Below are 13399 nucleotides of genomic sequence, written 5' to 3'. Positions count from 1 at the left end.
GTGACGGAATTACTTTTACTTCCGCAACAACACAGCAAATGAATGACTTTTCACAAAAATGATGGCGCACTCAGAGAAAACTTCATAGGATAAAATAAGGACAACTTATTTTGTATAGATTTCAACGCAAGTGCTAAAAAGAAGTAACTATACTATAAATTATGAGTGAAGATACCATTCAATGCATCATTTATTACCAAATCATATTAAAAATGACAACAGTTTGAGATTATAAAGCAGTTCTTCTTTGAGTTTTGCTGTAGCATGGCGTGGCGTTTTTAGCACATTAAATATCTCTATGGAGGCTGTTACCGCTAATTGTTCTAAATACTTTAACGGAACTTTTGTATGATGACAAGTTGAGGTGAAAGTGAGTTTTTCCACAGTGATTCAACAGCCAATTACTCCACGTGCACATTTGGTACAAAAATACCTTTTAACAGATGTACCCGTAAAACGAGTCTTACTCTTTTCAGAGTTCAGCAACACAAAACCCCTAAAAAACATTGGGATAACCCAGCAGCAGCTCCCAACCTCGGTCGTGAATAATAATTGCACATGATACTAACATTGTCATATGCAGTTAGTCTCGAAGTAAGGGGGAGAAAATACACTATAGCACTTCTTAAAGTTATAATCATTACGCCATACATGCCCCAGTATTGTTATTCTGTACCATTGATCAGTTGATGCAAAAGGGAAGATATGGTACATGTTCGCATATGTTTATGTTCCCGATTGAGTGCAAATTTGCAGTGTTTTTTTTGGGGGGGGGTTGCCGAAGGAGCAAAGTATAGGGTCATCCTTGCAAAATTGGGGACCTTTCAAAATTGTGAGGGGGACCGCGGATTGCAAAGTCGGCAATGACTATACCGCGGATTGCAAAGTCGGTAATTACTATTACGGTTAGATTCGTCCAACACGGTAGTTTACCGTTGTACTCAAAGCCGAAGCTAAATTGAATTAATCAGGTCACACATCCGGAGTCTATGCATGCTAAGTTCTTCAATACCGCGCTCATTACTTCCGGGAAACATTTTATACTGTAATTTTAATGATCATGTGAAAAGAATTTGCGAACATATGAACGATTTTCTGTCAAGTAAGAGACCGATATGCCGGTCAGTGGCATCAATTATGGAGGAGGGGGACACGCACTTTCTGAAGGGTCGGGGGCACAATATCAAATGTCCCATCCTCCCCGCCCCACGTTTAGTGACTGACTTGTGTCTCATAATGACTTGTGTATCTCATAAAGGGAGCTCAAATAAATTGCTACATGAGATTAGTAATTATTGTTTTCTTCTCATAAGTTGAAATAAGAATAACGGATTTCACTTATATAGTATACATTAAATGAGGAACCGCGCCATGAGGATATCTGCTAAGCCATAATGAAAGACGGCAGTATTCGTTTAACTTCTTTCCAGTGTATTATTTTATTTTATAGTATGTTGTATTATCATGCACATACAAGCCATATGACAATATATGTAAATGTTATTGTGCATCCAGTTTAATTAGCAATGCCACTCATGATAGTTCTTAAGTGTTTTGAGATAAGCTGCTAGTCATGTCCTTGTTATCACCATGTTACTCATTATACCTCAAGTTCTAGTTAAGTATAGTTATTTCCATATGTTTACATGCTAAGTACAGAGCCGAAGCCTACAAGGGAGGAGGGGGCAGGGTCAGCTGTCCCCCTGAGATTCCCGCTACTAAAATTAAAGTAGGCCTACGGTAATGTGAACGCAGGGATGAGCTATTTCAGTTAGTTTTAGCGAAATGTTCATATCATTTCTTCTGATTTCATTAGTCAGTTCTATAAAGTGTGCAACCTCAAGATTCTAGGCACGTATTGTAGGCATGACATTAAAAAAGAACACAAGGTTTAGATCAACCGCTTATCACGTATTTGCGCGATCGCGGCGTTTGTTTTGGTTTCAGTAGTTTTTCTCGAAAAATAATAAACGTAGAGAGCTCCGACGATGTATCCTCCGCAATATGTTTTATGCATAGGTCCTATCTGTCTCATTGTTATAGCCGCTATATCAGTGCCCCGGTGTTTTGACTATAACATTGAGGCACATTCCCTTACACGGCCCACCCACTCAGCTGATTTGGCCCCCAAGTAGGTGCTATTTTGACATGTAAAGCAAATAATGATAACACAAACCTAACAATTAATTTACACCTTAATTCCCCATTTGACTTCCCTCAACATATATAGACTACGGCTACCATCAGAATGCACTAGCGTGCTTTTATATCTTCAATGAGTAAAACAGAGCTTAATAAAGTAACGTAAAGTCAGATTTTCACGTGAAAAGTACCGAACAATTTCTCTTAAATTTCTTTTAAATGTACCTATCATTCCATTTGTGTGTATGTTGTAGACATCATCATAACAAGATGATATTATTCTTGTGTGCAAAGTTTCAGATTGTTCCTGTTTCTGTTTTGGTTTCAGTTTCAACTTTCTTAATCATGATAAAGGCCTTACATGTACACTCGGATCTTAAATAGATAGGTCTTTCTTAATTTAAGTCTAATAACTTGTCAGATGTCACTTTTGTTAAACTATATTTATGACTGACATATCAATGCAGAGACCATAGTGAAGCAAACTTGACAATTTCTAACGTGAGTCCACCCCTTGGACCCCATCGTGCCATAAGGCGGGCCTCTGGACCAGCACCAGATAAAAGCTTTGCACCAAAGACGCCCGAGGTGTGCGCTACGCACATAAACTCCTTCGGTCCCCCTCCCCCACCCCACACACACTTTTCAATTGGGATTTTCGCCCCTGTATGGCGTCACTTGTTTGGTAAGTCAATTGATAGGGCCAATAGCAAATGTAACTCGAAATAAACGTAATGCGGTGTACTTTCGTGTTATCCACATATCATATTATGTGGTTTTGCTTGTATTCACGGGAAATGATATCTTTAGACATGTCTTCATACGGTCATCAGGTACACACCACTTTTACATACGACTTAGAAAACTAGGGAGAGGATTTCTGATTTAACCCATAATATTTCGTCTTAAAAGTCATCAGTACTAGCCCCAATAATGTTAGAAAGTCCGAAAATGGTCACTGATGCTCAGATTTTAACATGCAGTTCACTACCTATATCTCAAGGTATTTTGTCTTCAGTTCAAATGTTATGAAAGTAATCATGTAAAGCAGCCTTAAGCACTCATCTCTGTCTGGGAATAATATGGAGTATCAGTCGAGCCTTGAATACGTTTTGAAACGTCAATTTTTTGCATGCTCAAGTTTGGGGCCAATACTACTGACCTGTAATGTTGACGGAGATACCGACTACCTTTGAACGTTTCTGCTTTGTTTTTTGTTCATCTCATTTATTTTATTACATACTTGTTAATTGTCAATACAAATTTTACAATGACTTTCATGACTAGGAATAATCAGAGACATGTTTTTGGTCTTTTGCTTGGAAATTAAATACCTGAAATAATTAACGTGTTTTATAACGAGAGCGGCATGTACACAATCTTCCAGGGGTGCATTTGAATCTGGCAACTATCCGCAGGGTAATAGGGTAATACATGAAATACTATATGACATGACTATAGATCTTGTATAGGAGCAAGGAGCTTGTTGGCGAGACCAGCTTCTCTATGTTAGTATATTTCTAAAGAGCGCCACAGAAATCACGGCAAACAAAGTTTACGGAACAGGAGACGCGTTGCTCGTGGAAACCAAACCCAGGTACACTGTGACCCAGTAAAATAGTACAGCGGGTGATAATTCATGCTACGAAAAAAATTAGCAGAAATACCTTGTTCACAAACGAACAAAACACACACAGGTTGAGACCTCGCACTACATGCAAGCGAAGGTTTAGTTCATAAAGGGTTACCAGTATGTACTGTATACAGCAGCTCCCTGTACTGACAGCCTTCGGCTGGTGCCTGGAAGAACTGTAAGTTTATGGTTGACCGTGAGGGTCACAAGGTATTGGCTATGGAACATTTGGACTCTACTACGCGTTGACGAAAGCATAACACGTAGAGACCAGTAACCATACCACAGAACTTGATGATGAATTTCTGTGCAATTTAATAGCAGGCCAGATGGCACCGAACACGGGGTACACCCCTCAGTCCGACAAGTTTTCAGTCCGACAAGTTTTCAGTCCGAAAATAAAATACACGTTTTCAGTCCGAAAATGAAATACACGTTTTCAGTCCGAAAATAAAATACACGTTTTCAGTCCGAAAATGAAATACACGTTTTCAGTCCGAAAATGTTTTCAGTTGGGGAATGAAAGCAGTTTTAATGCCATAATATCACCAATAAACTGTAAACTGATAGTAAAGAAATCGATTGAATCTTTCGTATATACTCATAATTGACAAATAAGGAGTAAAGTTTTAGAAAATATATTGGAATTTTCGGTCCCCCTGGGACCTTCGTCAGCAATATTGGCAGTCGAATGAAAAGTACAAAATGTAACACAATGAAAGTATGACGCTAAGTTTAAAGTGTAAATTGCATTGATGGAATTAGAACCAAACAAACCATGAATATACAGGAAGCTGATTAAGGAGCGAAGAACGGATTACATATGTTTGTAGAACTGGTAGTTGTTAAGGGGTCCCAAGTCTTTGTTGAGGCCGGTGATGTGAGACTTAATACAAAAGATTCAATCGATTTTTTTACTATCAGTTCGGGCTGTCACCGTTTATTGGTGATATTATGGCATTAAAACTGCGTTCATTCCCTAACTGAAAACGTGTATCTCATTTTCGGACTGAAAACGAATATTTCATTTTCGGACTGAAAACGTGTATTTCATTTTCGGACTGAAAACGTGTATTTCATTTTCGGACTAAAAACTTGTTTTTTCGGACTGAAAACGTGTATTTTATTTTCGGACTGAAAACGTGTCGGACTGAAAACTCGTTTTTTCGGACTAAAAACGTGTATTTTATTTTCGGACTGAAAACGTGTCGGACTGACAACGTGTACCCCCGAACACGACTTCGCAGGTTGGGACGGCTCCTCTCAAGTTGGGCGGGGGGGGGGGGGGGAGAGTATTGATGATCGAGAGTTTTGGCTATTGTGTGATCGTTCAAACTTCATCTTCGGATCAGAAAATTGGAAATATTCTTCCAACAAAAGGCTCATGATCAATTGACTGCAACTCTTCAAATACGGAATCTATTAACTAATCCTGCTTAGGTAACGAAGCAGTTTGAAAATATTAACTTGTTTTATTCTTTTTTTCCCCCCTATATTAGTCGTAAACACATGGGATTTGTATTTTGAAATTGTTGTGTCGGTGTGGGTTTTTTTTTTTTTTTTTGAAATTCCCTGAAGATACCATTCAGCTTTTTTCATCAGTTACTATTCTGGTCCGCTGCATATTTCATTGGCAAGAAATGCACGATTAGAGTTTCTGTATTTACGCATGCGTATAAACATGCATGCATGCATGCGAAATCATAGCTCACAATTATGACATCTCTCGCAATCATTTTGGAGGCCCAGTTGGAGAAGAGTCTATCAACGTGATGTGAAACATGGAAAACGATTTCATGCATGTCCATTTAAAATATGCTATACATGTGGTTCATTCACCTAGGAAGTTGTTTTATCAAGTTCCTTGCAATTAGATGGACTAATTTTTTTTTTAAGTACCTGATTACAGCATTCTCCTAACGACCGAGTACCACCAGAGTGCTGGCAAACTTTAAGACAGGCAAACACCCACGAAGAGGCCAATCAAGTAGATACATTTAAGAAAAGAAAAAAAAAAGGAAACAAAGCAAAATTGAACACATGCCGGCCTCTTGTATCGAATCCATGTTAACCAACGCTTACATCACTCAGCGGAATAGTATAACACGTTAGTATGAATCACTATAGACATCAGTAATAATTTGCGATATCAAATTGCCTAAAAGTTCGTAACATAGACCTGTATACGCCTAATATATCATGGAAGAAAACCTGAGGATGTAGTAAAAACGTTGTACCATATTATAAGCTTAGAGATTCTATCCAGCACGCTCCAACACCCCCTCACCCACCCCCCCCCCCCCCCAACCTCCACCCTCGCTTCACTTTATATAAGACCAAACACCTAATATTCTATTAAAATATTGAAATGTACGGTTCAAGTCTTCGCTTGGACCATGGAGGTCTGTTTAACCTACATGAATGGACCAAGCAGGAGACTATCATGCCATGCTCTGCCTTGACTCGATCTTTCAATTTTAATTTCAACGGGGCTGTGCAGGAGTAAATAACATTACCTTGCAGTTTAGTTTGAATTAACTGACTTACAGAGCAGTATACGGCACTGTTGAGTACCTGAGCCGAATATAGAGGCGGCTCTGTCGGGGAGGGGGCGGGGACGCAGTAAGGTTTACAAGCAATTCGAGTACGGAAGTATTATAGCGCCTGTAATGAATTAATAAAATTAGTTAATAACAAGTAAAGTTATAATAGTTGGTCAAACGTCTTGGGCTCTTGACCAAGACTGTACCTGTATCCCAAATCCCAGATGGTATGCGTCTTCGTTTTGTATGGGTGTATTGTTAGCAATTGTTTTGGTGGCAGCAACACTTAAACCCATCGACTTTAAACAAATTCAAGACTGTTTATACATCTATTGTTATGCGTCACAATTAAATGTCTATTGTTCCCTTTTTGCGAGCAGTTCACACGCTATCCTCAGTGGCAACCTGTCACAAAGCCGCACAGCGGTATAATTTAATTTAGAGGATGAACATTCTTGCTTTGTAAAGGAAGAAAATAACCTATATAAGGAAAGAGAGGGACTGTAAATGTTGATAACGAAATATAAAATTGACGAAAAGTGTTAGAGAAGTTGATAAGGAATAGGAACTCATAAAAGTGCGGGGAGTCTACCTCCCATTTATGTGTTATCAACCACCTGGGTGATCGAAGATCAGAGCAGGTATACATTTCCGATAAGATAAACCACAGTCACGTTTTATACGATGACCCTACCGTACATACATACATACACACACATATATATATATATGTATATGTATATATATATATATATATATATATATATATATATATATATATACGGTATATATATATATATACGGTATATATATATACGGTATATATATATATATACCGTATATATACGGTATATATACCGTATATATACGGTATATATACCGTATATATACGGTATATATACGGTATATATACGGTATATATACGGTATATATATATATATATATATATATATATATATATATATATTCGAAATCTTGGATCCCAGCCAACATGTTATCGTTAGCTAAATATACACTGACTGACCTATCAGATCGCTACACACTCGTTTGGTTATTCGCAAACGAAGTTTACCCATTGTGCACTCAGGGAGGTCCTGTAAATCCTTTGAAACAATGAAGTGGGGTAACCTTAAGTATCATCACCAAAACACATCAGATTTCATGAGGGAGCGAGGCCTAACATGTCATTTCCAGGAATTTTCAAGTGTTTGACATCACTCCAGTCCTTCGTAGACGTTATAAGGTTTTTTCGTCCTTTTATTTGCAAGATAAAATCTGGGCCGAAATAGTGCGGGGCGTGTAGGATTCAGCTAAGACGCGTTCCATTGTCGTTATCATCTGTGTTTTCAGTTTTCAGTTTAAAATATTTATGCGTCATATATGTATCACCATGGAGCTATAAACAGATACCCCATTAATCCCATTAATCCCATTAATCCCATTAATCCCATTAATCCCATTAATTATTGTGTTAAAAGAATAAAAACCCCAATTGAAGGTAGTGTAGTACTGTAGTAATAGTGTAGTACTGTAGTATATAGAGCAAGTGTAGAGTCATTGAATCGCAATTTAAAACTTTGCAAGCATTTAGCACGGGCCCTAGAGAATATGCGTAACTTGCCCGTAAGGCCCGTAGCATGTGCTACTTTTGCTACTGGATTGAATCCAACTTGGTGCATACTGAATGAAGCGAGAGTAATAATTTGAACCATTAGTGAACGAATATGATAGGACAAAAGGCTGGAGGTAGACACAGTGTCCTTACTAAAAAAATGGCCCTATACTGCTGTAAGGCCCGACTGAAGCGAGAGTAATCATTTGAACCATCAGTGTACGAAGATGATAGGACAACAGGGTAGAGGTAAGACACAGTATCCTTACTAAAAATGGCCCTAAACTGCTGTAGGGCCCTACACTGCTGACTGAAGCGAGAATAATAATTTGAACCATCAGTGTACGAAGATGATAGGACAATAGACTAGAGGTAAGACACAGTGTCCTTACAAAAATGGCCATATACTGCTGTTCATGAGGTCTTAAAATGCATTGTTGAACATCGGACACATCAGACGGTTGGCGCCTTTCTGACCTAGTGTAACGTTGGTGTTCTCAGCGAGCATGTAGAATCTTTCAGTGGCCCCTCCCCCTTTTTGCCAAGAGAGAAAACCTTGACTCGACGGTTGAGTGAGAAAAATAAGGAAGTGTAAGAAAGTAAACAATAAAGTGATGCTGAAAGTCAAGAAATAGAGAAAATGTCTTCCAGCTACCTCAGTGTTGTGTTTAGCAAACAAAATATATTCCACGCTGGTTGGAGCTCATCACAGATAGTGTCACAGACTTAACATGACCCCTCCCCAGGACACAAATCAATACGCCCCCCCCCCCCAATTGCACTCAAAATTATATGTTCGGGACTGAGTGTTATGCACAATATTGCCGTATTCGTTTAGGATGTAACTTGAAAAAGACCCTCGGATCCCGTCCTATAATGAGCGTTATATATGCACTGATGAAATTCCATGTTGACATGCACTTCTCGTAGACCTATAAAGTACAATTACCATATTTGATGATAAATCTTACCCACTGTGTGTTAATTGGGGAAGTACGGCTACGACGAAGTTTGAACTCCTTTAAGTTCGTAATATTTTTTCTCTGCAATTATTTTTATTTTGGTTGTAGCTGTTGCCCGCCATATATCCCGTACCCGCCTCCGTTGGTGAGGAAGTTATTTTGACGCGATTTCTCCGTGAAGATGACTATCAACGCAATGATGTGGCCGAATACAACAAGCAACATATATGGAGGATGAAATAGCAGCAATTACAACAACAACAAAAGACTTAGTTAATTCTTCTTCTTTTCCTTCTAGTTTTTGTTTTGTGGCAACGCACAACGTGTCATTTATTTCCTGTAACATCAAACTATGCATGCATCTGCTTTAATGATTAATATAATGAATAGTTGACTTTTGAATGACGAATTGCCAAGATTATATGCGGGGGAAAACTATACTAAGATGTATTTGCGGACATTTTGTACCATGACATTTCGTCCGGCCCGGACTGTATTTGCTGTGAAAGGGGGACAACATTTTTTCAGCAGATTTTGTCCGGCCGGATTAAATGTGCTGTTACAAAATGTCTCCCGGACACTTTGTACAGGGAGACACTCTGCACTGTCACACCGGCGTTGCAAATCAACTGAGTGATAATATTATGACCTGCACTTTTTGTTATGAACCAGGTACGTACGTGCACTTGCGATATCAACTCTCTGTAGACCCCCTTTTTTTTTTGCTGGGTGACCCCAAGTTTCACGTTCCTCTTATTGGTGACCCTCCAACTACTTTTAGATGTTTTGACCTGGGGAAATCGGGAAATGGTATACCGTTGGGAGGTTCGCCTCCCGGCCATGCCCTTTGAGAATTTTTCGTATGATTAGGGGGTGTTAATAGTTGCAACATTGAAGGTGATTTATGTCCATGAGTTTTTCAAATGTCTTTCCTACCTGCATCGGCAATATTTTGTTTTCTTCTGAATTTTTTGGGCGATCCACTCTCTGAATACAAACATGGCGTCAATCCCAATTGAAAAGAGTGGGGTGGGGGGTGGGATATGAATGACTGAACATTGATAATAAAGGAAGGAGTGTGTGCGTACCGCACACCGCGAGCTCTTGGTGCAAAGCCTTCCTCTGGTGTGTAAAGAGGCCCGCCTTAGGGCCCCTGATGGGGTCTTGGTACGGAGCCCCGGAAGGTGCCCAGCGAACGGGCTCACATCAAGATATCTTCAAATTTGCTTCTGTTTTGTTCCTGAATTGATATATGTCAGTCACGAATATATTTTAACAAGAGTCACATCTGATAAGAGATTAGACTTACATTAAGAAAGAATTATCTATTTAAGATCCGGACCCTTTATCATGATAAGTAACGGAAACATTCTTCAACTTTGCACTCAAGAATGTAAAAGCATCTTGTCATACAGATGTCTACAACATGCACTGATATGGTACGACTGATATGGTACCATAAGTACATGTATAATGCACTGTTGGGCATCTTGGCACGTGCAAATTTATCCGAAACATAAAAACCTATAAGATACAAAGATATACTTTCAGGGCCATGGCCTGGATATAATCTCTAGGGGGCAGTTGAGGAACACCGAAAACATTATGTAACAACTAAATATAACATAGTGATGCTTTGATGTGCGAATTTATACCAGGGCCGTTTTCTAAGAAATTTGTAGTGGGTGGGCCATTTCCGAAAAAGGACCATCATGACACTACGCGGAGCGCCACCATCGGTTGACGTGTAGCGTAGCAAGAAAATCTTTGCTAATATTGCCTCCCAGATTGCACTTCCCCAGGCCTTGTAAGTTGCATCTAAACATTCTTTACTTTGATATGTCATGTTTTAGAAATTTCCACCCCACCCCCCCCCCAAAAAAACCCGGTAGATTAGAAACAACATTATTCGGTAAAACCACTTTTAAGAGGGAAATAGGAATTTACGTTACTTTATTAGCTCTGCTTTATTCATTTGTTTTACAAGGGTAATTGAAAATAAAAGCACGCTAGGGCATTCTGATGGTAGCCATGGCCCCTATATGCTGACGGGAGGCCATCTGGGGAATTAAGGTGTAATTAATACATCGTTAGGCTTGTGTTATCATTATTTCCTTTACTTGCTAAAAAGGGACCTACTTGGGGAGGGGGGGGGGTTGGATGGGAAATGAGCTAAGTGGGTGCATGGACCGTGTAGGGGACTGTGCCTCAATATTCTTAGTTAAAACATTGGGGCACTGATATAGGGTCTAACAATGAAACTGATATAGGACCTACATATAACATATATATATATATACTTGATAAATATTTTCATGAACTGTAGTTTCATATTAGACTGCTAGAAGCAGGTTAAATCTTAGGAACTCTCAACATTTATTTTACTTTTCCAACAAACAATGTATATCAGTCTTTATCATTTACTGAGCATTTGTCTAAGGTGGCTATATACGACTCAATTTGAGTATGAACTCCTCGCCAGCAGTCCAATAGCCAGGCTGGGCCCATGGGGCATGCCCCTCCACATTCAGGCTAGTGCTCTCTCACGCCACCACAATAATGTGTCCCACCATCATGTGAACAATAACTTCACAAGTAATAGCTGCGTATTGTGCCCCTCCTTTAATTATTGGCGCCCTTCCATAAATTATCGGTGCCCCTCCAACTCGGAGTACCTGCTCCCCAGGGGCTCCACCATTTCTCAGGCTGAGCCGTCTCCCCAACATTTCGGTCTAATCAAACTTAACATGGCGAACGATATAACCGCGGTTGAAGCCTCTTAAGTCCACAATATCGTATAGCTTCTCCCCAGCACCCACCTGGGGTTCTATGGAGCCTCGATCTGGTCCCCACGTGGATAGCGCAAAGCGTTCTACTTGACAGGTCACCAGGGGCGGCGATTTGTTTCAAATATTGGGGGGGGGGGGGACATTTGCTTGGGTGCAGGCGCGTAGCAACTTTCATCCCCAAAATTGTTCACGCGCTTTGTGATATATGTTTATTACTATCTAAGCGGAGCGCCACCATCGGTTGGCGCGCAGCGTACAAGAAACTTTCTGGGTTTGGTAGCCCCCCAGATCACCGGTAATGGCACTTCTCGGGCTTGAAAATGACCAACCAGATGTACACTTTTGCCTGAGAACCAAGTTTTCCCAATAGTTTTTTTTCATCCATAACCTTTTCCAAGATTGTCACCAAGTCACACATCATGTTCGACCTCATCGCATCTCCTGTGGATCATTGCTTTTGTAGGTAATACTACTTAACGGCCCACAATACCCGTCAGCCCCACTTTTCAAGGTTTTAAGCCCATTATTTGTTCAGTATTTGAATAAGAAATTCACTTCAAAACATGCCCATAATGTTGCACAAAATATCATCTATGGACAACCAATATAGAAAAACACCCTCCTTCAACCCCTAACACACCGGTCAAAATTGCACGAGTAGAGGGAAATATGATGAAGAATGTTGGTCAGGGAATTTCAAAAATTCAGACACAGTTAATTTATTGGTGTACAAATATTAAAACCTCTTATAATGGCTACTATAAAACTTCGATATCATAAAAATAATGCAAAAAATATGCTCGAGGGTAGGGGGGGGCGGTCTCCTCCTTCGCCCCCCTGGCTACGCGCCTGCGGTTAAAAATCTTGTAGGCAACAGGTCAAATGGAAACACATTGAATCCATATCGATGCGGATCATATATATGATTATACGTACTTACAGTCATACACAAGAGATGTGCAGACATTATGATAATAATCATGAGTGACAACATGCTATACGGTCACAGGTCACAGAAACGACCACGAAGAGTATACATTATGCAGCATGTGTTGGATGAAGTTTTAGCCACCGCCAAATATGATTTGGATAAATAATCTCACGCATTATTTTCTATTTATAGCCACACAAAAAGACTCTGCCGCCAAATATTGGGGGATATTAGATACTATATCCCCCCACCTAAAATATGGGGGGCATGTCCCCCGTCCCCCCATGATCGCCGCCCATGCAGGTCACGCCCCCCTCCCCTCCACCCTAGACGATGAAATCCTGGCCACGCGCTTAATTGCCTTTCTCTACAATACATTAAAGATCTGCTTTATTGGCTCCAATTTATAGTTTGTGATTACGTAATCGGCCTGCCATGGTCAATTTGAGTGAAGAAACATTCGGTTTGAAGTGTTAGGGAATGGGGCATATTGCAGAAGTACCTAAACTGACTGAACTGGTCTCGCGCGAAACTTTCCCCCACTCGAACTCATTGTCTCCCCCCCCCCCACCCTCACCCCAGATTTAAAAAAACTTTTTTTACAGCACTGGCCCTAGGACCATGATTTGATGTCACAGGGAAGTAGACTATAGGCTACAGGTATAGATGGAGGTTGAAATTTAAGTTCATCCATTCGAATTTCTCCTCAAGCAGTGAGCGGCAAAGGGAACTCGGGTATCAACTACATTTATCTACGTAAATTACGCAAAAGATCGATGTGGAAGTT

The sequence above is a fragment of the Apostichopus japonicus genome, chromosome 4, assembly GCF_037975245.1.
Source record: "Apostichopus japonicus isolate 1M-3 chromosome 4, ASM3797524v1, whole genome shotgun sequence".
NCBI lineage: Eukaryota > Metazoa > Echinodermata > Holothuroidea > Aspidochirotida > Stichopodidae > Apostichopus > Apostichopus japonicus.
Note: the sequence above shows the minus strand (reverse complement) of the source record.